The sequence below is a fragment of the Pinus tabuliformis genome, chromosome 2_2 (genome assembly GCF_031772625.1).
Source record: "Pinus tabuliformis cultivar Carrire ecotype Pingquan chromosome 2_2, CPIR1, whole genome shotgun sequence".
Classification (NCBI taxonomy): domain Eukaryota; kingdom Viridiplantae; phylum Streptophyta; class Pinopsida; order Pinales; family Pinaceae; genus Pinus; species Pinus tabuliformis.
Window position 1 is genome coordinate 7486638 of NC_142300.1, and position 27556 is coordinate 7514193.

The window sequence follows — 27556 nt, forward strand, 5'->3', positions numbered from 1 at the left end:
TAGTCATCAGGTACAAAGATCATTAGTGCATCTATGTGAACGAAACTTGAATGTCATGGGTTATATAATACTTCAAACGAGGATCCCTCTAAATAATTTCTCCAAATTCACCTGCAATTTAAGCACAATTGGAAAACTTGTGTGATTTCCCCACAAACCAACTAGTGTGGCACTTTTGGTCCACTAAAATCAGCTAAAGGGACAACTAGAGTGGCGCTCTTAGTCCACTGAAATCAGCTAAAGGGCCAACTAGAGTGGCACTCTAAGTCCACCGAAACTAGTTAGAGAGCTTCGCTTGAAATCCTCATGCTTGACTCACTTGAGCCCCAATCAATCATCAATAAATAATCACAAATCATAATGAATAAGAAATGATCTCCTTTCCCCTTTTTAAAGATTTTGCCGAACCTTCTCCAATATTCTAGAAACTCCCTTTTTTATAATTTTTTTTGATAAAGTCACTAAGTGAATTTTCTTAATTTTTTCCAAGTAACTTTTGCCCCTTTTAATTTAATAATATTTTGCCCTTTTATTTAATAATAATATCATAAAGTGAAGTTGGGAAAAATTCCTTTGTCCCCCATAGCAATTTCCCCTTGTGCTAGCCTAAAGGAGACAAGTTAGGCTGGTGGGAAAGATGTCTCCGTGCTCAAGTGATTGGGGACATTACAGCTAGCAAGGCCTTTTATTGGCGAGTAGGATAGCAAGGCTTCTTGTCTTATTGTTGAGTCCTTCAGCTATTATGGCACTCACCCTGCATAGTGAGTATGCTAGCATGGGTTCTAGCTGAACTGTTTTAGCGAGTAGGATTGCTAGGTTCTTGTGCTTAGCTGATGGGAAATTTTGAGAGAGGGGGCTTCTTTATTGACCCCAGAACTCCTGTCACATTATAACCCCAGTGTAGGGATGACATTTGAGAAGGAAGGCCTATGGCTGGGAAGTGAATTCTCCTTTGGCAATCATTTTCAGTCTGCTGGAGTTGAAAGTGGGTAATGCATTTCCTTTTTTTTGTACTATGCAATGTTATCTCTCAAATCTAATGGAATGAGCTATGGTGTTATTTCTCGCCTTACTTGATTCAATAAATTATGACTTCTAGTTAGCATGCTGGCTTTGTGAAATGCATGGATCTGTATAAATATGCATGTTGTCTTCTGACTTGGTAATTGTATGGTGAATCTTCTAAGCAATATAAAAATTAAAATTTTAGTGGAAGAGCAGTGGGAATCTTATGCACGTTGACAAAATATAGCATTTGCTATGCTTCAATGGCAAGGCATGGGAGATAAGGTATTTTCCCCTCCCCAAATATTGGAAAAATTTAGAAATATGAAATAATCAACACTTTGGCTGGTAACGAGTAATAAGAAATAAACGAAATGCAATATCTAATTATGAGAATTGGAATTCAAATAAGTGAATAATTGTTTTTCTTTGTATTAAAACAATCTTGAAAAAATGATCCATATATTATCATCTACGATACACTGGCTTTGGGGACGGGGAGATGAGTTTCTAGCACGGCTAGAGTGCACCCCAAAAATTTTCAGGGGATGGCAGGTTGGGGACAGCAGCAGCACCAATAACAATAATAATAAATATTTAAAAAAAAATAAAATTCACCATTTGCATGAACATGAATGATTAGTATATTGAAATGAACATTGGACTAGTTAAGAAATCTGAAATTCATATTAATAACTGTGCCCCTGTATAATATAGCTTGTAAATGAGATAATTAACTCTTAGCTATGCTCCAGATTGAAAGGGTTGTTAATCAGTCATTATTTAAAGATTCAACTAAATTAAAAACATAACTTCTCAACTAGAGTTGGCTTAATTTTAACTGCCTATTAAACTCCAGATTTCACTATCTTAATAACCACGATTATTATAACTCATGTTTTAGACCATTTTAATTAACACTTGAGAAAGCAATCTCTTCCAAAATTATTACAACACAACTGAATGAAACACCAGACATATATATAACAATTGATCGGCTTTGAAAGAAGCTCCTTTCTGCTATCAAATGTCTTCGTGATCCAGTAGGTACAAAAATCTTTGTAGGTAATCTTCCTTAGATTATTGACCAACTCACGGGCCATTGTTAGCGCACCCTCTACTTGGTACAAAAATCTTTGTAGGTAATCTTCCTTAGATTATTGACCAACTCACGGGCCATTGTTTGAGCCTTGAGGTAAAGCTAACTAAAGTACTCTGCTATTTGTTATCACTAAGAGGAAGGAGGCAGTTAACAACGGATTAGGGGGCAAGTTGGACCAGGAAGGTGTCAAGACTTGAAATGTTCTCTTAATCCACAGTCACTCTAGCAGTACATAATGTCCAGTACATTAAAACATTTCTAATCTTGATTTTCAGTTTCTTTGCAATCTTTACATTTCAAAGACAATGTTTTATTTTTTTATTCAGCTGGCAGATTGGAATTGATAACTGATGAAGTTTAAAACATTATCTGTGGCTTTGTGCAGGTTTGATGGAGATGGGTCTGTTCTTGATCTCTTTCCTCAAAACTCCATTAACACATATAAATTTGTTTGCTTCTTTCCCATTTTACTTGTATTGCTTTTCCATGCATGTGGTTAATAGGATTTTGACATATTTCATCAAATAATATCTTTGAAGGGATTTTTGTTGGTTTAAAAAATGGATGCAAAATACTTGTGTCTAGCTGAGCTCAAATGTGGCTACATATTAAATTGGAATAAGTCTCTAATCAAACACTTGTGTCCGCCTCAACTCAATCTGAAAAAGTGCCATAAAAACTTACAAGGGTCCTAGCTGAGCTCAAATTGGGCTACATATTAAATTGTAATAAAACAGACACTGACAATTCCTATTCAAATTTTAAAGCAAATCATTGCAAATTCTGCTTCCCAGTACAAGATCAATAGTATTCATTAGTTCAATTGTTTTATAGGTGCGAAACTACACATACTTTTGTGTCATGTTTATGACTGTGAATATGATTTGAGATAAACATCAGTATTTCTACCTGTATTACACATAACCTAGCTGAAATAATCATCAAACATGGTTCTTTCTTATATGTATAGTGTTGTAATAGCGGTTTTGTATGGTGGCTTAGAGGATATTGTGTACGGTCCGTGATACTACCTTGGGGTAAACTAAGGTAGAATCCCTTGCGCTTCCTTCTAGAGTCAAGGCAAACAGCATCATGACAACATTCTCATCCAGGACCAATTTAGCACTCACTGCCCAATAAAACTCATGCATGTGTTTTTCTGAAGTGATGGCATTTGTACCATTGAACTTAGGCAAGCATTCACTATACTTGTCTAGTAAGTGATGTGGAGCATCAGAGAATTTGCTGACATCCAATGGTCTAAATGCAGCAATGATCCATGGCTTGTCCATGGCGTCAGGGGTGATATTATTCACGAATAAACTTCTAACCATGTGGCTTTTTGAGATCACAGGGGATGTAGTTGCGTCAATAGTTTTTTGGGTAGTCTTCTTCTTTCTTGGAGCTATGGTATCGTCAGAAGAACTTCCAGTGTTTTAATAGGGTTATTTTCAGGAGTTGCTGAAAGAGAAACTATTTTGTTGTCTTAAATGTTCTCTTCAAAGGAGAATGAAGCTCAATCATCAAATAACGAGGAGGTTGACTCAAATCCTCCCTGGCAATGGTGCAAGACTTGTGAGAAGCCTCACAAGACAAGGACTAGAACAAGGGACAACACTTGAGGTGGAGGCCCACTGTCACCATATCACGCTACCTCCTACTCTTTAGTGAACTTTCACCACAAGGGAGGCTTCTCAGTATTAGTCACCTAATAGGTATTCTAAGTCTATGGCTCAGTGGTGACAAATCGATAAGCTCAAGAAGCTCACCCAATTTAACGACAAAGCTCAATCCAACAAAGACAAAGAAAAATGTGCACTTCAAGAGACCTATTGAGGGCACTTATGACCTAGAGTTTAATGAATAAGCAAGGATAAAGGCTTACCAAGGTGCATAAGACCAAGAAAAGGCTTGCTAAAGCTTGATTTGATCAACGATTGGAGCAACAAACCTTCAAAAAGCCCTAAGTTGAAGCCTAGGGCTAGGTTAGGGTTTTCTTGGGGCAAAATTGCGTAGGGTTTTACTTCACCAGGAATATTCATCTCTTGTTATCAATGAGTAACATGCACAAATTTGCAATCTAACAATCCTTTACAATGATATTCAATAATTACTATTAGGGTACAAAAAAAGAGCTAGTTACAAAATTTCCACACATTAGACATTTTTCATGCAAAAATCTTTCACAAGATTACTTACAAGACAACAAGAGATATATCCAAATCCAAGATCAAGAAGATGGCTCCAAGAGAGAACGAAGTTTCACCTCCAAAGATATTGAAATGCATCAAGAGATCTCCAAAAGACAAACAAGAGAAAAGTGTGAAATTCTCAAGAAGAGATATCCAAGTAGTGATGATGATGATACAAATGAATGAAGATTAGCTCTATTTATATGAGTCTCCTCTAATTTGAATTCCTAAAATGCCCCTAATATTATTTCAATGTGAAAAGATAACATGTCTTTGATGACAAGCCCACCAAATAGCTCGTAAAGTGAAAGATAAGCTATCCAAAGCTAGCCAAAATGATGAAACAATGGTGTAGGAGGGCCGTTGGAAGGACTAAATGAGCCCTCAAAGTGCCATGATGAAGAAGAGGTCTCCATGAATGATGATCAAGGTGGTGGCCCCTTGATTTCCAAGTAAGACATCACGTGGTGCTCCAAAGTGGCTTTGGGGCACAAAGAATGGTCACATGGGTCTCCTGATGAAGAATAAGCCTGTGGACTGCTCCAAATGAGGGCACGGAAGATGGTGCTTTCCCTCCCATGTCTCAATGATGAGACAAACCTCCTTTGGGCCTCACATCAGCTGCCAAACCCTGTATACAATGCTAAGCCGACCTGGGGCACTGCTGGTCCAAGTGCATCATCTCACATATAATGTGGGCAATGAACAAGTTGGTGAAGATGTTGAGGCTACCCATGGCATGAGATAATGCTCTGTCACATGATAGAAACCCATGTTCTCAACGCTCACCCTATAAGTGCCATTATGATCCTCTTGAGGGCTTGGATCTTGTATAGGGAGACCAAGTCCAAGATGAAAACTCACCGAAAATCTTGTATAAGATCCAATGCGTCTCCTCACCTTCCAATACAACGATTCATTAGTGCAATTGAGTAAATAAGCTTGCTAATCAAGGGCAAAAGTGGACACTTCATAATGAATTTCCCTTCCAAATTTGGGCTTCAGACATTCTTGGTGTTACCTCCCTTTGCAAGAGGGCTTAATGAAGGACCCTATCAGGTGGTTTCAACCTCCAAGGGAATAAAAGGTCCAAGGTACACCCATTAAGTGGCAGGTGTTACGTGAAATGATGATGGCACATAGTAAAAATAAAGGGAAGGCTCCAAGCTACATGCCTTCATACAAGGGTAGCTATGATGAAGGAGGCCCACACCTTGGGTCTAAGTCACCTGACACGGGGATTTGGGACACGTAGGATTCGGGATTCGTGGTGTCGGATTCAGACACGCTGACCCCCCGGAAAAGGACACGTTATATATTATTTCTGAATCTGACACCACGAATCCCGAATCCTACGTGTCCCAAATCCCCGTGTCAGGTGACTTAGACCCAAGGTGTGGGCCTATTAAAAATTAGATATTATCATATTTCTTACACAAATTTTAATTAATGATACAAATTTATTGATTTCAAACATAGATCTTCATCTATAGCTATTACTAATTAGCATGCATAGTACATACAAAATTCAAATAAATGTCAGTGGTACTGGTCACATAAATGATAAATCTATTAAAAATTTAAATCATGATTCATAATTCATAACTGAAAGACAACTTACAACTACAAGATAGTAAGATAAACACACTGACAACTGTAGTTTTCTCATTAAGTCATCAAATCAACATGTGTTACATAGGTAGTGTTGGTGCAATGCCAATGGCAAATAGAAATAGAAAATATAGAACAACTACAGGTATACAAGCCTCGGCCCTCAAGGCATCAATCAGCATCAGAATCAGCATCACTGTCCCCATCATCATGTCCCCACTGCTCTCCTGTGCATCCTCCTCCTCCCCTGTATCCATAGTCGCCTCTACATCTGCTGGTATGGAGGTTGACCCCTCTAAGTCATCAAAACTAACAGGGTCTAGCGTTGGATCACTGAGATCCATATTGGCCAATGCCAACTCAATAGTGGTGTCCAGACCCATATCATCAGGAAAGACATCCCACATCTTTGTCTTTCCCCTCAACCACTCTTCCCTCTGCCTGTAAATAAGACAAAGGTTGGTGTGCACATACACCATTGTCTCTGCCCTGGACTGCTCAAGCCTGCTCTTCTTCACATTATGCAAATTCCCATATGTGCTCCAATTCCTCTCGCAACAAGAGGATGAAGTCACCTGAGAGAGGAGCCTCATGGCTAACTGCTGAAGAGGAGGGCTTGTTGCCCTATGATTTGCCCACCAAGAATAGGGCTTCTTAAGCCCCCTGTCTCTAATCACATCATAACCTCCAAATCGACCACTGCTAGTGGAAAACTCTGCAAAGGCACCCTCCACCTCAGCAAGCAATGCACTATCCTGATAAATCCGCCTGAATGCCTCTTTCCTCCCCTGTGAGATTTCACCATCCATGTGAGGAGGGAATCTGCGGGAAGGTCCACCATTCAACCACTCATGGCTGTAGTATTTGGGGTTCAATGAGTGAGCCAAACAATGTAAAGGTGTACAATTCTTGTCCCATCTGCTGACAAGAATATCCTGTATGGTATCACAGAAGGCAGAGGCTGATGTCTCATACTCGGGGCACTCACTCTGTAGAATAATGCTCCTCACAGACTCAATCATGGAATCCCATCCCTCATAAACCTCTCCTAGGATGGGTTTGTCTGTATCTGCAACTCGAAGCAAAGAAATGATAGGGTCCATGATCCGAATAATTAGATCTACCCTCTCCCACCAAGCATCATCTAGCACTGTGTCCTTCACTCTTTTAGAGGCTGCCTGATCTGTCTTTCTCCAAAAAGACCAAAACTCAGAAATAACCATGGACCCAAGAGCGGTCTTGACCCCCCTCAACCTCTTCAACATCATGAATGAAGATGCAAACCGTGTATCAACAATCTTCAACAATGATAGATTGTTGTACTCCTTGTAGATAGTGAGGGCATTTGTATGATTTTGCACAAAGTTACGGATATGTCTTGCATCCTCAATAATGCTTCCAATCCAAAGCACATCAGAAGCAATGGATTTTAGTGCTAAGTTCAATGAATGGACAATGCAAGGTGTCCAAAACACTTGTGGATATTTAGCTTCCACAATCATGCCAGCAGCCTTGCAAACAGGTGCATTATCTGTAATGATTTGCACACAAGATTCAACACCTACATCTTCAACAACTTTAATAAATAACTCACCCATAAATTGTGCATCCTTGTATTCGCCAAGTGTATCCACTGCTTTCATGAAAACTGGACCATTCAAGGAAGACACCATGAAGTTGATGATTGGGTGTCGTGCTGGATCTGTCCATCCATCAGAAACAATGCTAACCCCAGATGTTGGCCATGTTGCCACAATAGGCTCAAGCATTTTTTGCACCTCTTTTTTTGCCTTCGTCAACAATGTGGTTCTCAGCTTCTCTGACCCAGGAGGCACATACCCTGCTGGAGCCCCTTGAGTTAGAGCTCGGCACATCTCAACAAATAAAGGTGAACGTGCAACATTAAATGATATGAAGTTTTGATAGAAGAAGAAGGCAATGGTGAGATCAAGCTCTTCCCGTCTCTCTTTTTGGAAAATCTTGTCCATTGGACCAAGTGATCTTCTTTTTGATGCTTGTCCCCCAGTAGAAGTAGAACTCTCAAATGGAAATTTGGTGTTGGCTTTCCTCAAAAATGGAAGGGGGTCTTCATTCTTGGCTATTTTTGATTTTGAAGCCAGTGCCACATGTTCCATACCAACATTGGCCTCCTTTTGCAATTCTTTTCTCTTTTGTGAAGTAATAGCTCTACAAGATCCAATCCCACAACCAGGTAAAGCCAACAAATGTGATTTCACACGGTAATATGTGCTTTTGAAAGAAATGTTACAAAAATTGCATTTCCATTGCACATTCCCTCCTCCCTTTCCCTTGCTGTCTGGCCCATCCTCTCTTGTGACATATTTCCACAATGGATATTTATCATTGTCTTTAAGTTCTCTTCCCTGAACATTACTTGCAGCAGACTCTGATGATATTGGGGGAGGAAGGGCATCTCTACCCATGACATTCTTGCCCTTCCTTTGCCCCCTAACTGCTGCTGCCTTTGATTCAGCCATGAACACTGTTACCTCAGACCTGTAAAAAAAATGAACAAACTTACAATTACAAAGCATGCACAAATTTGTAAATAAAAAATGAAAATCATATACAAACTGCTGTAAAACTGTGAGAAATATAAATTAAGGGGCTGTTGATGTTATTTATCTGCCTATTACTGTATCTTTATGGTCATTAAAGATAGTTGAAAAAGTGCTGGAATTTTGGTGCAATATTCTCTTATTTTCTTAAACCCTAAGGGAAAAAAATCCCCTCAGGAGTCAGGACATTACACCACCTAACACAATGTTAATCTGGTCACTTGACTGTGCATTAATCAATTTTAAATTTTTAAGTGTCACAGCTCCTTTGCACAAGTCTGCAATGTAGTCTGAGCTTGGGACTGAGATGAGGTGAAGTACAAATGATTAACAAATCACTGTCCAAGTTTCAACAAGTTTTCAACAGGCCAGAGCTCCAATCTGCAATGTAAAGCTACAGGTCAGAAGTCTGGACTTCTTCCACTGGATGTTGGTTGTGATCACAGTTCACAAGCAGAGGTCAGAGCTTCTAGAGCCTTCACACAAGACTGCCACATGTTCAAGCTACAGCAAGGGGTCTTCAATCAAACAGTGAACACAGTCAAAGTACAAGCATTCAAATATATCTGAATTTACACTGTATTTCTTCATTAAAACTATGATGAATTTGCATGCAGTTCAGTCACCTGATAATAAGATTTCTATTTCAATCAAAGCTTTTAAGTTTTCAGCTACCTCTTATTTAGGTCAATCGTTATAAGGGCAGGCTGCAGAATCTGCTTACCATGGTCTGAAAATTAACAAAGGACAGCAAAAGCCCTTGGCTGTGGCATTAAATAATCACACACAGTTAATGCTACATTCTTTGATGTTTTTATACAAAGAAATAGCTGTTTAAAACCAGCTTTCCTGGAGGTTGATGAGTGTGACTGTCTAGAAGCCAAGGTAATAATCATGTTACGCAAAATAAAGTAAGCAAAACCACGGTTATAATCACAAGATACTTCACACCTAATGCCATGTGAGTCGTGACTGTTAATTCTGAATGATTCCGGCAATGTAACCAGACTTATCACCAAAATTATAGATTGTTTTCCCCTTATCATGTGCCCACCGTTATATTTGACAAGGAGATTGTTACAGGTAAAAGAAGAATTTTTAGTTCTAGCCCTTTCTACAGCAATGTTTAGAATTTTCCAATTCTCACACAAGACTCACCTCCTATGTGCGATTACAGAACAACAATGTGGTTCAAAGGCAACCTCTCGATTCTCCTTGCAGCTTGCTGAATGCTTCAAGCCTTTACTCCTTGCTCCAACAACGCAAATCACTTGCCAAGTTGCCAACAGCACAAATCATTTCCCAAATGACGATTTTTATGAGCAAACACGCCTTTTTTTATTCCCGCGCTGAGCTTAGCGTGTCCTGGAAACCAGACAAGTGTCCTAAAATCTAGACACGCACCTGAAAATCGTGACACGCTCTCGGACACGACGTGTCCTGTGATTTGGACACGAATCCGGACCGAATCGTGTCGGATTCGGGATTCGCAGGGGCTTTAGGACGAATCTGGTGACTTAGCCTTGGGTGTATGAATGTAGGGAGGGGGAAATCGTGGTATATGAGTTACCCCAACGTTTATTTTTCCACCCTTTTTCATTTTCCTTTTGCCTTTTATTGATTTTTCTTCATTTTACTGCTCAGGGCTCAAAGGGATGAGAGCATGATGTGTTAGATATAGAAGTGATTACCCCCTTAAGGTGGGGCAGTTCATCACTCACTAGGGGTTGGAACATTCATGGGTTCCTTAATGATGCAAGGGGGCGCTCATAGAGGCCCTAGGAACTAGGGTGATGGCCATAATGATAGGGGGTAGAGCTCATGTTCAGCTTTTGCCCATGTGCTAAATTTTGTTGTCCCAGCCATCTTTTGCATTTTGTGGTACATTTCCTATTATATATGGCCATATTATGCTTTTTTCTTTCTTTTTAGCTGCATCAACCTTCGGGCATTGTTCCTGGGCCGACCCAAGGTGTGGACAAGGAAAAGGGAGGCTAACACGTTGTGGACCTATTACCCACCATTTTGTGGGTGATATACCTAGTGTTGACCACTCCGTGTCAATGACCCCATAGTAGTACACCCCCTTTTTTGCAAAAGGGATATTACCTGATCGATGTGTCCGTGCCATCCAGTTATCATCATCAGCCTGATCATCATGTTATAATACAAACCCATTCTGCATGTATATGATGTAAATAACCTCAGCATAACTATGTCATGTATGTAACAACCTAGGTAAACCTACCTTTCTAGTGACCATCTCCATTTTGGGAGGTTTTTTATCTCATCGATCCATTCTCGCTGGAATGGATTTTATCGCTAGGATCTTAGGCGAGTCCTAGTGTTCTAGATCAAGTCTATGTAAAAGTAATTTGAGAATAATCATAACTATTTGGTTAGATTATTTTATTACAGATTACTTGGTCTGCTGGATTATATTTGTGTCGCAGAAGTGGGTAATCTATGAGAGTCTTTTACAAATGGGTTTTCCCCCTTATGATGTAAAAATATGAAATCATGATGTAAAGTGCCTTGAGGGTTGGAAAAATAATCTATCCCCTCATAGGCTAATTAATTAAATTTTCTGGCAAAAAATTAATTGAAATCCTAAGCCATAAATTTAATTAATTCTAGGTCCTAGCTAAATCTAAATTCTCCAAAGGCAAAATTCGTCTGTCCTAAAAATTTAAATTTTAAAAGGTCCCGGGACTAAAGTAAATTAATTATTTTGCTAAATTTTAAACATTTGATCCCTAGGGATTAAGTCAAATCAATTTTTTGGGGAAATTAACTCAATTTTATTTTTTATTTTTGAGTTAATTAAAATGCATTTAATTAAAAATTTCGAATTTCCCCAAATATTTAAATATTTCGACGGATGAGATTAAAAGAAATTTTAATCTTCATCAACAGTCAAGATTGCTTTGACGAGGATCACTCGAACTAGTTGTTGGAGGATTTATTTTTAAATAGAAAGTCATTTATCAGTTGATCCATCCGATCTTTTGATCGTGTACTAGCTCTTGAAGCTCTTGTAAACTTTTATGCAATAAATGCAAAAGTCTTTGGGGTTTCAACTTGCTGTGGTGTTCCTCTTCATGAATTTATGGTAACATTGTTTTAATTTCTGCTTAATATTGTGTGAAAACTATCAATCAATAGCTCTCTTAGAATACTCTGACAGGTATTTTATTCAGTTTGTTGGATCTAGGGTAACAGTTTTAATTTTGATTGAAGTAGCAGGTTTCTTTATTTCTTCAGAATTTTATTGTTGTTCTATTTCTCTACTTGGTTTGATGGTTGATCTAGTGTTTGCAAAAGATCTCTTAGGTTCTCATTGAGCGTTTGGGGTTATTTCTTGGCTAGACTAGCCAACTCTCAGCAAATATTTTCTGAAGAGCCTATTTCATATAAGCCCCAGGATTTATCTAACGATTAATATTTTTTTCTGCAGGGTGTTTTGGGGCTAGTACCTCTCTAAAATTTCAAAATCTTTTAAATATTTTGTGGAAAAATAGTTAGATCTAGCTAGAAAGAGCCTTAGATCTACAGTTCTGGGAGCGGATTTGGACTCATACTCCTCAGATCTGTAGATCTATAGATTATCTGTATAAATCTGTAAATTATTTGTATAAATCTGTGATTTATTTGCGTAGATCTGAGATTTGTGTAACATAATTTTGAATTCTAACATTTGGGTTTTGGGGTTTTGATTATTTTTTGTATATTTGGGATCTGGGTATTTTTTTGTTTTTGTTTTGCAGATGTAGATCTGAAAGAAGAAGTTGATTTGAAGCCAGATCTAGACCCTGGAGGGCAAGATCTGGCCTCAACGAAATTTGTCAAAAATTTTTATTTAGAAAAATATTTGCATTTGAGGGTTTTTCATCAAATTTTTTAAAGAAAAGGGAAAAACTAATTTTTTGAGGCCTGAAGGTAGCCTCCGCTCAGCCTTAGCCCTCTCTAAACCCTCCACTCAGCCTTTCCCTGCTGTTGTTCCAGCTCCTTTCTCCTTCTCTCTTACAGCCTAACGCTGCCTGAAGCAACACTAAACCCCTGCCACTAACCTCTCCTTTCTTTTTTTGCCCTCAGCTCCCCTCCTCTTCTTCCCTTATTCCTCTCATCCTTTCCGTCCAGCTCGCTTCTCCTTCTCGGCCTACCTTAATTCCTTTGCAGGCTCTCTTTTCCTCCGCTGGCCTTTCCCTCACCTTTCTTCAGGCCTCCATTTCCTCCCTCCTCCTAATGCATGCATATTTCTGCCTTCCCTCACTGCTGCGTTGGCTTATTTTTACCTTAGCTGCCTCTATTTATCTCTGAAGGCATCAATACAATTTCTGGGTTGAACTTGTGATGAGACAGTGGTGTCATTACAGGCTTACAAGTGGTCTTGCTATTGGAGAAGGTTTGGGCATCCTCATTGGTTTGTTTCTCATAAGTTCATTGTCTCATGTTTGCAGCATTTGAAAACTATACATCAATGATATAAACACACCTAACAGTAGCCAAAACTAACTGAAAAGTCATCAGAATATTGGGAAATTAATTGCATACATTTTTTCGTCACTTTTTGGCACTTCTCATAATTTCGAGGACTGATTTGTTAATTTTCTGAGTGAAACCAAGTCTGCTATAATTAATTTCAGAGGTCTAGAATGGCATGAAGGTAATGGATAGTCAACATAAGTCATTGGATAATCACTTGGGTTGATATGTTCATTTATTTTTGGCCATCTTTATGGGCTGATGTGTTAATTACAAATCTCTGAATACATTGTTTAGAGTGTTAATAAATTCTTAGCTGAAAATAGCTAGCAGTTCTCACTTTTCAGCACTCTTTATGGATTGAGGTTCATCAACAGAGGTCTGATATAATTGTTTACAGAAGTCTGAGCTGATATATAGTGACTGTAAGATCAGATTCTTTTATCTCTGAAGTCCATATTAGATTTCAAATCTTGGTCTTGTTACATTTCTCATCAAACCACTATTAGCAATTTCAGTCAATGTGCTCACAATAATTGAAAGTTTAACTTGCGCTCATATAATCCTTAATAGGCACAGTTGGCTGATTTAGTATCACTGTTTTCATTAAGTAAAATACTTCTTTAATTGCTTATAGGTGGTTTAGTTTTGGAACATAATCTCACGATTTAATCTGCACCATTGCATTTTTTATAACTCTAGTATCTCATGAAGAGTATAGTTGCAGCATTTCACTGATAAAGGCATTCTTGCATCTGCAACTTATCTTTTGCATCTTCAGCCTAACTCGGCTTGCATTGCATTCTCTAACTCATTCTCATTAAGCAGCACTTGTTATCTTCTGACTTGATAAACCATTTATTCTGCAAGTTAGTTTCTTTAAGCATTGAATTGAAGGCACTGGTCTCATAACATTAAATCTAAATAGTCCAATCTGATTGAATAGCCTAAGCACTGCTCAATTAATCACACTTGCATCTAATTTAAGTCAAGCTACTAAGATAATCCTAAGTGCATCTCCTAGAACTTGTTGGCTCCCAACAAGTTTCCCTTCATCATCCACCCTTTCACCCTTTAGGGACTACCCCCCTTAGCTTGTCTAGGAGAGAGCTAGAACGGAGTGGGCAGGGATTAGAGTGACAACCCTTGCCCCGAGCGTTGTAGCCCTTGGCGTACACTGTACACTTTGGGTGACAACACCTAGGAGAATTTTTTTCTCCAGGATGGTCCTCAGCCGGTAGCTAGCAGCACCTTGAAGCCACCAACTAGCTCATTGTGCCACTTCTCCGCCACTTGAGCCAGCCATGTGGTCTCTCACCCATCTATCATGATCGTATGTTTGAAGGTAGGCCTCACGAACCTAAAGGTATGCCTTGTCATTTGGTAATTGAGTATTGTAGTTTGTGTTGAAGAATGTAACTAGGTTTGGTCTTCATAATTGTGCTTGAGTCAAAATGTAATATATTTGTCAAAAGAAGCAACAAGGATTTTTATTATTAATTGAATTGACTTGTTAAAGCATGGGTTTCATGCTTGGGTCAATTGTCATAGGTCAAGCCTCCATTGTAGGCTTTAGGATTATTTATTTAAGTCAAAGTCAATTCTTGTTTGGTCAAAGACTCCTCCATCAAAGTCTCATTGCTATTGGCCTCGAGTAAATCATCATCAAGTCAAGTCGGCCTAACCTTATATAGAGACACATATCTTCAAGAACTCATGTCGGCCTATTTCACATGGAAACAACTAAATATACAAGCCTAAGGACTTCGCATCAAGCACAGTACAAGAACTCGGATATCAGACAGATGAACTCGCGGGATCACATAGACAGTTCATATCATTTTTCAGAGAATGGGTTCATAGAATCTCGATGCTATCACAGTGAGATGATTTCGGTGCCATCACAGTGAGATGATCTCGATGCTAATTTCGATGCCATCACAGTGAGATGATTTCGGGGCCATCACAGTGAGATGATTTCGGGGCCATCATGGTGAGATGATTTCTGTGCCATCACAGTGAGATGATTTCGGGGCTATCACAGTGAGATGATTTCGGTGCTACAACAATGACAAGGTCTAGGTGCAGTGACAAGATCTCGGTGCTATCACAGTGAGATGGTTTCATTGCTTCCACAGTGACAAGGTTTCGGTGTCTCAACAGTGACAAGGTCTCGGTGCTATCACAATGATAAGAATTTGGTACTATCATAGTGACAAGGACTTGATGCTCACACAGTGACATGAATTTCAGTATATCTCAGATTATGAGTTCGATGCAAACACAGTGAAAAGAAGTCAAATGAGAAGTATATATATATATGACTACAGAATTGAAGAAGATCAAACAAGGATGACTTGATGGAGGGAGTCTCTAGTCTAGGTTGTGAGAGTCTTGGTCATCTCATCTTGTTCTGAATCTATTGAAAGAAGAATTCTTGATCGGGTTTTCCCTTAGAGTGGGGTTTTGCCCTGGCTGCGTGCCTACATCTTATGTCCTCTTCTATTTTTTGATTGGCATTAGCCTTGATGATAATGAAAAGATAAATTGAATGAAAGAATAGTAATAATAAACCATCACAAGATAATGTCATAATAAGAGAAATCAATTGACTTGCCACCTCAGATTTCTCAACATAGTATTAGAGCTTATGGTGAAAGAAGGTTGAAAATCACCTTATTGGCAAGAAAGTTTTGGAATTGGAGCAAAGTCATTGTCTGAGATCAAATTCATTTTCAAAACATCCAAGATGATCATAGGTCTAAAGCCTCCTTAGTTAAGATATATAACTTGAAGGAACCTTCACTACAAGTAAAAGTTCATCATTTTAGGGTTGAGTTGGAGTTCATCATTATCACCAACATGCTCCTAGAACAATAGCAGTCTTCTTACACTTGAAGCAATAGATTGAAGTCCTCCTACAGATTGAAGAAACAACTTAAAGTCTGAGATCTAAAGCATTCATTTAAGGACTATGAAAGGAATCCGAAGTCTGTTCCGTGGAGAAAGAAATAGAAGCCTTACTCTTTGAAGATCTATATTGATAGCCTGAGCACAAGGAACGAACTCAAAGAAATCAAGTAAGTACTATCACTATTCCCTACAAGATGCATATTCAACAAGTCTCATGGATCAAAGGTATGTAAACACAAGGTACATATAATCATAAGCTTTTAGATTTTCAATATATCTAATTTTAAATGGTTCATAACTAGTCTAGGGTAAAAATTGTAATCCTTAGATAACATATGAAAATCTCATCTTCTAGGATTTACAAGTAATCTAGGATGTCAAGTAAAAGTCCTAATGTTGATTGAAAGAATGAATAACTTGATCTTCGATATCATAGGATTCCATCCTCCATGAAGATCTAACTTGAGAAATTAAATCATGTTCTTGGTATCACATGTTTTTCTTGAAAGTATGTATTACAGATCATGGCTTGATACAAAGAGGACACTTCAAGGAATAAAGTATTCATTCTTGATAAAGTATTACTAACATCCTTTTGTCTAGCTTTCTTGAATCTAAAGATTCTTGATTGGGTGATTCATCATTAGATAAATCTATCCCCCTCATATCTTTTATTACTCTTATGGATTCCTAGAAAGGTTCATTGTGAAAAACCCTAACTTAAGGGTATGTCGATGATTATGTATGAAACCCTAAACCTGCTTAGGGTTATTGTTGAAAATGTCTGATGTTTTGATAAAGTCATGTTTGGGGTTTTGGTATGGTTATGGAAACCCTAACTTGTTAGGGTTGAATGGTAATGTCCGAAACCTTGAACCTTTGAAGTATTGATAATTTAGGGTTTGCTATGTTTTGTATCGAAACCCTAGATCATTAGGGTTTGGTAGGATTTATAAGCATGACCCTTATAATGTCTTAGAAATGAAATCCTTGGTATGTGTGTGTTTGTTCTATCAAACCCTAGTCTGATCGAGTTTATGTCCAACTCTTATTGATTTTTGTGATGTTGGGTTTGACTAACTCATTAGATACCTGTGCATGGTGATGGAATCCTAGATGTATGGGTTGACTTGTCTGTTTGTGGTCATGAATCCTAGGGTTTGGAACTAAGCCCTAGTCGAAGTTTGATTCTCTAGGATGATTGTATCTATGGGTTTTGTAATTAAACCTTAGTAGAGGTCCAAATATCTGATATATGATGACAATGTGAGATTTGTGTAAGATTATTGAAATTTGAGTTTTAATTGTGATTGATGTTTGATTGAGAAAATCTAGGTTTTGCAACAAACCCTAGTGGAAGCTAGTCATGTTGTTGATTGAGCTATGATTGGTTTTGATTGCTGAATCTCATATATGAAATCCTAGTAGGAAGTCTAACATATGAATTCTAAAAGTTGTTAGATATATTATATTTGTTTGAATTGTTTCTAGGGTTTGCTATATGATGTAGAAGGGTATGTCATACCTCTGGAAGAAACATTGAAACCCTAGATGTAGTGAAAGTTGTAATGAAATGCTCAAGGTCTTGATGAAGTAGTCTAGGGTTTATGACAAAACCCTAGCAAAAAGTTGAAGAGTATGTGCCTCTTATTTGCAATTAAGTTTGAACATCTGATATATAAACTTGAATGCTTCCGTGATTTTGATATGGTTAACTTCATGCTTCTATAGATTTGGTTGTACTTGATCTCTAAGATGTTCAAATACATAATCTTCAAGTTGGTGAAGATGCTCGTAAAGGAAAATTGATGCGATAAGCATGATGTGAATGATGATGATCATGATAACTTTGATGAAGAGGATGGAAGCCATGAAAGATTCTCCGATGTTTGGAAAATAAGTTGAGCCCCCTAAGTTAAGAGGGAGCTTGAATCTCCCTAAGTTGAGAGGGAGCCTGGATGAAAATTAGATCCTCCCTGATTAAGAGGGAGAGATGGATATGGTTCTCTACTTCGTATGTCATGCACTAGACTAGGACTAACAAACATAAGTTTTAGTGAAGGCCATGAGTAAGAGAACAAATTGAAGAATGTATTTTGAAGGGCTGTTGAGATAAGAAAACCCGGATCGATTTGTGGAATATGTTGTTGCATGAGAAGTAGGAAATGATGTTGTATGGTCGAGGAATCTTCTATCAAGATTCATTGGGAAAGCTCTAAGTCCTACTGTAAAATGTTGAGAAGCAACATCAAGTTGTCTGGAAGACCCTAGAGGTTTGTATCTGTTTATGTACATTTGAAAGTTTGTTACTGATTGGGGTTGTGTTTGTACAGGTAAATCTCTCGGAAGTTTGATAGCATGTTTTTACATGCTTAGTGTTGTCGATCAATTTGTTTGGAGAGATTTGTTGCCGATCTACTTGATCGGGAAGGATTTGTTACCAATTGGAATAATCGGGAAGTTGAGGCTTTGTGAGTGAGACATTGCCTAGGAGGACATCTGGCCGACACTTTGTGTTGATATCTAATTCCCGAAGTACGGAGGGTGGCATTTGTCATGGATCTCTGACCTCAGATACGCACCTAGATCCCTAGGTTGATGGTTAGTAAGTAAGCCTGATGGTACCTAGAGAAGCTGAAAGCTTTAGTCCATCTTAGTCCCACTCGGATAGATTGTCCCGGTCAGGAATCTAGTCTGTGGCATTGCGATGCCTAAATTGTTGAGAGACCTTGGATAAATTACCCTGGTTAGGAATCTAGTGCATGGCATTGCGGTGCCTAAAATTCTTGGTAGATTATGTGTTTTGGGATCTTCCATGTACCTCTATCATTATATGTAAGTATGAATACCTCCCTAGTTAAGAGGGAGTGTTGAAGAATGTAACTGGGTTTGGTATTCATAATTGTACTTGAGTCAAAATGTAATATATTTGTCAAAATAAAGCAAAAATAATTTTTATTATTAATTGAATTGACCTGTTAAAGCATGAGTTTCATGCTTGGGTCAATTGTCATAGGTCAAGCCTCCATTGTAGGCTTTAGGATTATTTATTTAAGTCAAAGTCAATTTTTGTTTGGTCAAAGACTCCTCCATCAAAGTCTACTTGTTGTCGGCCTCAAGTAAATCATCATCAAGTCAAGTCGGCCTAAGCTTATATAGAGACACATCTCTTCAAGAACTCATGTTGTCCTATTTCACATGGAAACAACTATATATACAAGCCTAAGGACTTTGCATCAAGCACAGTACAGGAACTCGGATTTAAGAGAGATGAACTCGCATGATCACAGGGACAGTGAGATCATTTTTTAGAGAGTGGGTTCACAGAATCTTGGTGCTATCACAATGAGATGATTTTGGTGCCATCACAATGAGATGATCTCGGTGCTATCATAGTGAGATGATTTTGGTGCCATTACAGTGAGATGATTTCGGTGCTATTACAATGAGATGATTTTAGTGCCATCACAGTGAGATGATTTTGGGGCTATCACAGTGAGATGATTTCGGTGCTATCACAATGAGATGATTTCGGTGCCATCACAGTGAGATGATTTAGGGGCTATCACAGTGAGATGATTTCTGTGCTACAACAATGACAAGGTCTCGGTGCAGTGACAAGATCTCGGTGCTATCACAGTGAGATGGTTTCGTTGCTTCCATAGTGACAAGGTTTTGGTGTCTCAATAGTGACAAAGTCTCGATGCTATCACAGTGATAAGAATTTGGTACTATCACAGTGACAAGGACTTGGTGCTCACACAGTGACATGAATTTCGGTATATCTCAGATTTTGAGTTCGATGCAAACACAGTGAAAAGAAGTCAGATGAGAAGTATATATATATGACTACAGAATTGAAGAAGATCAAACAAGGATGACTTGATGGAGGGAGTCTCTAGTCTAGGGAGTCTCTAGTCTAGGTCATCTAATCTTGTTCTGAATCTATTGAAGGAAGAATTCTTGACTGGGTTTTCCCCTAGAGTGGGGTTTTACCTTGGCTGCGTGCCTACATCTTGTGCCTCTTCTATTTGTTGATTGGCATTGGTCTTAATGACAATGAAAAGATAAATTGAATGGAAGAATAGTAATAATAATCCATCACAAGATAATGTCATAATAAGAGAAATCAATTAACTTGCCATCTCCTTGGATTTCTCAATAGTTTGCTTATCATGGACACTTCTGGGCATGGATTGATGGGGGTATTCAACGGAAAGAATGCACTAGGTTTGCGCTCTTTTCCCCTAGACCCCTTTTTGGATATTTTCTAGTCCCGTGGGATCTCTTTTACTGACCATTTGGCTTTAGGGATGGTATTTCACGGGAAACCCTGATTTTGGTTGCGTGGTCCCACTCCCTCATCCGCATATATTACCCCTTTTCCACTCATTATTACCCCATTCATCATTTCTCCCACCTGGGTCCACTTTCCTCCACTAGGTCTACATAGAACTAGCTTTCCCCTTCCCCTTGCCCACACCTTGGGTCAGGCCTGGAATGATACCCCGAAGGTTGATGCAACTAAAAAGAAAAGTAAAAGCGTAATTAGCCAAATTCAATAGGAAAACGTACCACAAAATGCAAAATATGGCCGGGACAAATACATTTAGCATGTGGGAAAAAGCCAATACATGAGCTCTACCCCATCATCATGGCCATCACCCTGGTTCCTACAGGCTCTATGAGCCCCTTTCATCATATGGGAACCCATGATTGTCCCAACCCCTGGTGGGCAATGAATCGCCCTACCTTAAGAGGGGGTATCCACTGCTATATCTCACACATCATGCTCTTACCCCTTGAGCCCCGAACAATTAATTAAAGAAAAATCATAAAAAAGAAAAAGGCATATAAAGAAGGGTGGAAAGATCAAGGTCGGGGCACCTCATGTACCGAGATTTCTCCCTTCTATACATTATATACCCAAGTATGGGATTCCCTTTTCTTAGCTACCTTTGTACCCTAGCATATGGCCCAGCGCTGCCCCTTCTCATCCCCTATTCCACTCACCTCATTATCACATACCGCCACCTTTTAAAGGATGTACCTTGGAAATATTATCCCCTTTAGAAGTAGAAACCACCTAATAGAATACTTGGTTAACCCCATTTGGAGTTTGGAGACGTTAGCACATGTCAAAGCCCATTATGGAAGGGCAGGCCATTATGAAGTCCCCACTTGTGGTCCATGGTTTGTAAGCTATTTACTCTATTTCCTTGATGACTTGTTGTACTGGAAGGCTAAGTGCTGCATTGGATCTAATGTAGGATTGCAGGTGGTCTCCATCTTGGGTTTGGTCTCCCTATATGGAGTCCTAACCCTCCAGAGGGCCACATTGGCACATGTAGGGTGTGTGTTGAGAGCCATGGGCCTCCACAGCAGTAGACAACACTCTATGGATCTCCAGAGATGTTCAGAGATTGGCTTGAGATCCATATATTGGATGAAGAAGATGCACCTAGTTCACCTTTGCCCAACCATCCCCACAGATGTACCATGCACTTGGAAGTTGACCCAGGACTTGTAGGATGATATGGCATCACCTACACCATCATCAGAGCCCTTATAGATGGTCTACAGATGTCTCCGACTCATTTGGAGACCCATGAGGTTATTATTGTGCCCCCACACCCACTGGGAGCACCACAGGTTTATTGTTTGGAGAACAAGGGGCCACCCTCCTGTCCATCACTTTTGATGGTCTTATTCTTCATTATGGCACCTATGGACCTCATTAGGCCTCTTGGAGGGCCCTACAACATGCATTGTTTATCATTTGACTTGTTAAGAGGCTTATTATTTCGTTTATGAGCTAGTTTGGCGGGCTTGTCACCAAAAGTTAGGTTATTAGCACATTATTTTTTTTTGGGGCTTATGCAGGCCTAAGAAACTAATTCGAATTCCTAATTAGTGTATAAATACAAGTGAGACGAGTTCATTTTCTCATCATCACTTTGGATTGGATCACTCTTCTCTTTAGAGAATTTCGCACTTTTCTTGGGATGAAGAATTGGAGCATGGATGAATTTTGATGTTTGGATTGGAGTATTTTATCTTGGAGCTTCTTTATTGTCAAATTGTTGATGGTTGGATATGTTCTATTACATGTAAGTACACACTTTTAATGCTATTCTTGTTTTACTTTTTTTGGGATGAAGAATTGGAGCATGGATAAATTTTGATGTTTGGATTGGAGTATTTTATCTTGGAGCTTCTTTATTGTCAAATTGTTGATGGTTGGATATGTTCTTTTACATGTAAGTACAAACTTTTAATGCTATTCTTGTTTTACTTTTGTCACATGAATTGAATGGGATTTTCGCTATAATATGGCTAATCGCTGCATTGCATGATTGCAAATTTGTGGAATTATTGTTTCTATATGGCATCTCTCAATGTTTGGGCCATGTATGTGAATGAAATCTCCTAAGGATAATTCCACCGGTGAATTTATCTTGATAAGCCATCTCTTTTGCCAAGCAAAGTATAAAAGCTTTGAGGTTTCTTCCTCTTGCCCTAAAGGCTAAGTGAAGTAGTCTTGAAGGCCTCCTTGACTGAAATACAAGTTCCTTTCTCATTATTCTCCTAGACTCCATTCGCCCCAAGGGATTAAGGCACTGGTCTTGTAATAGGTGATCATTCAAAGAATACTTCTCTTCACCTTTCCCCCTCTCTTCTACGTTTAGCCAAGTTGGGTCACCTAGGACATCATTTTCCCGACAAAATAGCCCAAGAAAAAGTTTGATCTTCTAGTCTCTACTACGCTGGTGTGTCCTCAAGGCCTCTTCCAATTTTGAAGCCATTCCGATGGTGGAGTTGTGAGATAACCTAGGCCCTAGCTCCGAGATCAAACTTTGCCCTGGTTTTCTCTAGGCTAGTGCTTCATAGGATCAATTTGACGCCTTTAAGTGGAAATTCTTGTTTTGATCCTTTCCCCTTCCTTCTGTAGGTTAAGATCATCATTGGTTGTTAGATTCTCTCTCCTTAACCTAGGCTGGGTCCACTTGGTCCCATGTGGTCCCACACCTTGAAAAGTCAAATCTTCAAGTACCATTCGGGAAGTCAAGCCCGATAAGGATTTTAGGATTGGGAAACTCCTTTACAAGGCATATTCATCTAACCTAACCCTCAAACCCTCACCCCCTTATCCTAGAAACCTTTGTACCTTGCTTAACAAGCAAGTAAACTCTATTCTTAACCCCCTTCTATGAAAAGGATCATTAAGGTCACTTCACATCCATTGGTTGATTCATCCTTCACGAGTGACATTCTATATACCAGGTCTCCTCCCATTGATGAAATTCCGTAAAGAGTAGGGAGTCTTAGCTGAGGTAATAATGGGCTAAGTCTCCATCATTGCCCCTTTAGGAGTCCCTCTTATGCCTCCTGCTAGTTTGAGCTATAACAGGACCCAATGGACAAATGTGGACCCAAATGGGAAAATGTGAAAATGACTTGCAATGAGCAGAGGGGAGTGAGATATATGGTGTCAGGAAGTCAAGGTTTCCCATGCAGTGCCATTCTTAAAGCTAGTAGTCAAAAAAGGAGATTCCACAGGATTAGGATATAGGATTAACCCCCAAGTTTAGGTAAGGGAACAAAAGTATAGTCAAAGCCCTTTCTTTCCTCCAAGTCCCCCTAGTAATCTATCCCCAAGTGTGCCCAAGTTAAGCAAGCATAAACACCCAATTACATAATGAAAGATCATACCTTTGGGGTTGGATGGTGCACTTTCAAACATATGATCATGATAGATGAGAAAGGGTACATAATGTCTGGCTTAGGTGGCGGAGAACGGTATCACATCGTGTTATCGGGTGGCTGAAAGGGGCTGTCTGCTGAAGACGAATCTAGGAGAAAATTTCTCCTATAGGGGTCACCCTATGGTGGTGGGTAACATCTGGCTCTAACTAGGACATGAGCTCTCTATAGAGTGCACGAACTGTGAAAGGTCGAGAATCCTCACCCGAATCTACTACTGCAGCAATTGATTAAACTTTTCCTATTTGTTAAACACTGAAACAAATTATTTACTGTTTCCTACAACAAATATTGAAGCTAACACACTGCAAGCTTCACTTAATTAATTAATTTGCCCAAAGCAAGAACATAACAAATAGAGAAAGATGCGCAAGTAACACGGTATTTTTTGGACAAATGTCCCCGGAAAAACCTAATGTGGGAAAATCGGTGCAATAACTTTGAGGGTTTTTATTATTATGCAGTAGTTTCTGAATACAAATCTAGATGCCCTTCCGGCGATCCAGTTATAGAGAAAATAAATTGGCAGGAAAACTTAGTGAGATTACCTCACCCTACTCGGCAATTCTGGCAATTCTGGCATTTGAACCAATTGTCCCTTGCTATCTCTTCGCTGGCCCTGCGTCAACCTCAACAGCCTCTACGTCAGCCCAATTGGGAAACATCTGCCCTCTAGAGCAGTTTCCAGCCCTCTCGGCTTAGAAATCTTAGCTCCCCAGCAAATTTCGGATTTCTGCAACGGAAGACTGTGCTGCTTCTGCGTGAGCCCTTCTGGATTTGTGTCAACTTTGCGTGGGCCCTTTTGGCCCAACGTCAACCCCTCTTGGGTCTGCCCTGCCTCCTCCTGGTGACTCTCTGCCTCTCTGCTGCTGATCCTGGGTCCTGGAGAAGATACTCCAACCCAACTATCCTTGCCCCTCACTGCAAAAGCTCACTATCGGAAATCTCCCGGCAGCTGCTCTGCTTCAAAAAATCGATTCTTTGAACTGTGTGTGTGTGTGTGTTCCAAGTGACCCTCAAGCCTCCTTAAATAATCTCCTCGTTGACATTCAACGACCCAGATTAGAAGCTAATCAATGGCTAAGATCATTTCTGCTTGATCCTCATCTTCTTCTAGAAGTTACACCCACAGTTTATATTAATACCCTTTAATTATTTTATTTTCCTAAGTTTAGACTTAAGGTCCCATTAAAAATAATTAATTATTTTACTACAACTGTTTTTGGGTGGAATTTCCCAAAATGATTTATGGGTTATTTGGAATACATGTGTCTAAGCCTCCCTGCAAAATTTGAGACTTAAAGCACATTCGATACTACTAGAAATCAACACTCCCTCTTAGCGAGGAATGTGCTCTAGTAATGCCTCCAATTGAAGCATCACACTATTCTGTAACATCTCCCTCTGCGCTACTGATGTCTGACATGTTGTCCACCAACCTCTTAGTGTTGACCTCTACTGGTCAACTACCCATGCAGTGCATCCCGTTTTTCTTGACAGAAAGAAGCAGCACCTGATCAGCATGTCCGTGCCATCATCAGCAGTTTGATCTTTTTGTTGTAAACCCAGTCTGCATGTATTAATTGTAAATAATCTTAGCAGACATGAGTCATGTATGTATTTTGCCTAGGTGGACCTAACTTTCTGATGATAATCTACGTCCCGGAAGGTTTTTCGTCTCACCGATCCACGGATCGGCAGAGTTTTCCTTCAAACCTGACCCCAAAGCCGGGATTGATTTTGTCATTAGAACTTTAGGAGAATCCTAGTGTGTTGATCTGCTAGATTATAGTTGTGTCGCAGAACTGGGTGTTTTGTGAGGGTCTGTATTAAATGGGCTTGTCCCTTAAGATGTAATTTTGTAAAAGTCATGATGTAATGAGTCCTGAGGGTCGAGAAATGTTTTAAATCCCCTCATGAGTCCTGAGTCCTAGGTCCTAGGTCATGATCCAAACGGCTTAGTTCAGTGATCCATTTTAAAATAAATTAAAAAATTAAAAAAATGAATAAAATTAAAAAAAAAATAAAAAAAAAAAAAAAAAATAAAAAAATAATAAAAAATTAAAAAAAAAAAACATAAAGCAAAAACCCTAAGCAATAAAATAATAATATTTTTGTGAATGCATGCAAAAATAGCTTTTAAATAAAATCGACGGAGGAGATTAAGGGGTGCCTTAACCCTCATCGACGGTCGAGATCGCTTCAACATGGATCACCCAAAACTAGCCGTTGGGATCATTTCCTTTATATAGGGTCTTAGGGGGTCATTTTAGGGGGGATCTGATCTGTGAGTCTGTACTGAAAAAGCTCTCTTGTAATCTGATTTTCTGGTTAATAAAGAAGACTTTGGGGTTCAAAACTGGCTGGTGTTACTCTCCGGAATTGCTGTGAGATGATTGTTTTTTTCTGCACATTTCAGTTTTCAGCAGTTAATAATAGCTGGTTTTCAGAGTATTGTGAGTACAGGTATCTTGCTCACGTGCTAGGGTTTGAATGTTGTAGGGTTTCTGGAATAATGGCAGGTATCTCCATTATTCCTTGAAATCTAGCAGCATTTCTTGCCCTCTTTACTGATGTTTGCTTGAAGTGTGCAGGAGATCTTTAGGTAAAGGGTACAGGTGGGCGTTTGGGGAAGTTCTGGGCTGAACCAGCCGACTCCCACTGGCTTTTCTGTGCAGAGCCCAGCTGATTGTTCCTTGGGTTAATCATTCAAAGTTTCTTTTCTGTTTTACATTGAGAGATTTTCTTTCTGTTCACAGTGAAGTTCAAGATTACATGATATTCTAAATATTTCTGTAATCATGGTTAAATCTGGCTGTTCTAGAGCTTTAAAATTTTGATTTGAGGTTAATTTTGAAGGGTTTCACGTGAACAGTAATCGTGGCATTCCAATCCTGCTATAACGTATTCGCAGTTTTCATTTAGAATTCTGGCTTTGTTTGATAAAATATATATATAGGGCTACATTTACTGTGATTTCATTCAAAGTCAGAAGACGCAGGTTAGACAACGAGGCAGCATTTCTTGCGTGGGGGGTTTGAAAGTGTCAAGCTGCATTCATCAATCACAGCACACAGTGGTAACGCAAGTTTCAAAGGCTCCTGCAACGGAAGATCATTCACCCACGCGTCCTCTGCATTTAGCAACCATCAAACTAGGTAACAACGTAAATCGTATTCCTTTTTTTGCTAAAGAAAAAATCGCGTAGGTCTCTTTGCACTGTTGATTTCATTGTAAATTTGCTGGAGGTATCCTTTTTCTGAGTCGTATGCATCGCTGTTCTGCTCCTGCAAGTATAGTTCTTATTTTTTTGTTTGTTTTTCTTTTGCTGCGTTCTGCTCGGTGTCAAACCATAGCCCAGCGTGCTCTATAGGCTCCGGCATTTCTCGTTTGGGTTAATACCAGCGTTCACCCCCTTAAAAAGATTTACAAAGCCTGTAGCGAAAATCGTTTTGCATTTTGAGCCATCGCACTCACGCATCTGGTTATCTCGCCCTCGAATACAGTCACGAAATACCCTGCTGGCCTTCGTTCCTGCGTGCTGGTCTACAGTTATACCTGCAGTCACGGTTTATTTGAATGCGCATATAATAAAAGGGTCACGCGTTCAGCATTTAGACTGTCGCTTCTTCTCTGCCGTCTCAGCGTTTGCCTTTTCCAGACCTCGTTCTCCCTTCGAACTCTGTCACGTCCTCGTCCTGAGTCCCACGTTGTATTCGTCCTTATCGTATATGCATTAACAAGTTTGGCTCAGGTAAAATGTTTGTGCAGCTGCGATGAATAAATTTCTTGCTGCCGTCGTGGTTTCCATTCACTGTTTCATTGTATGTTATTATTTCGTTAGCGTAGTTTGAGTTTCAAATTTAGGGTTTTGTTAATCCTTAATTAGATTTTATTTAATTTCT

The 27556-nt window shown here is 39.3% G+C and overlaps 1 protein-coding gene across 2 annotated transcripts in view; it reads left to right on the plus strand.

The window, feature by feature from the left end:
- Positions 1–2495: 2495 nt before the first annotated feature.
- LOC149191278 (carotenoid 9,10(9',10')-cleavage dioxygenase-like) overlaps positions 2496–27556 on the plus strand; it is a 247823-nt gene continuing 222762 nt past the window's right edge. For both annotated transcript variants that reach the window (XM_089404148.1, XM_089404149.1), the window contains exon 1: positions 2496–2507. The gene's annotated coding sequence lies outside the window, so the exon portion shown is untranslated. The remainder of the gene's footprint in view (positions 2508–27556) is intronic.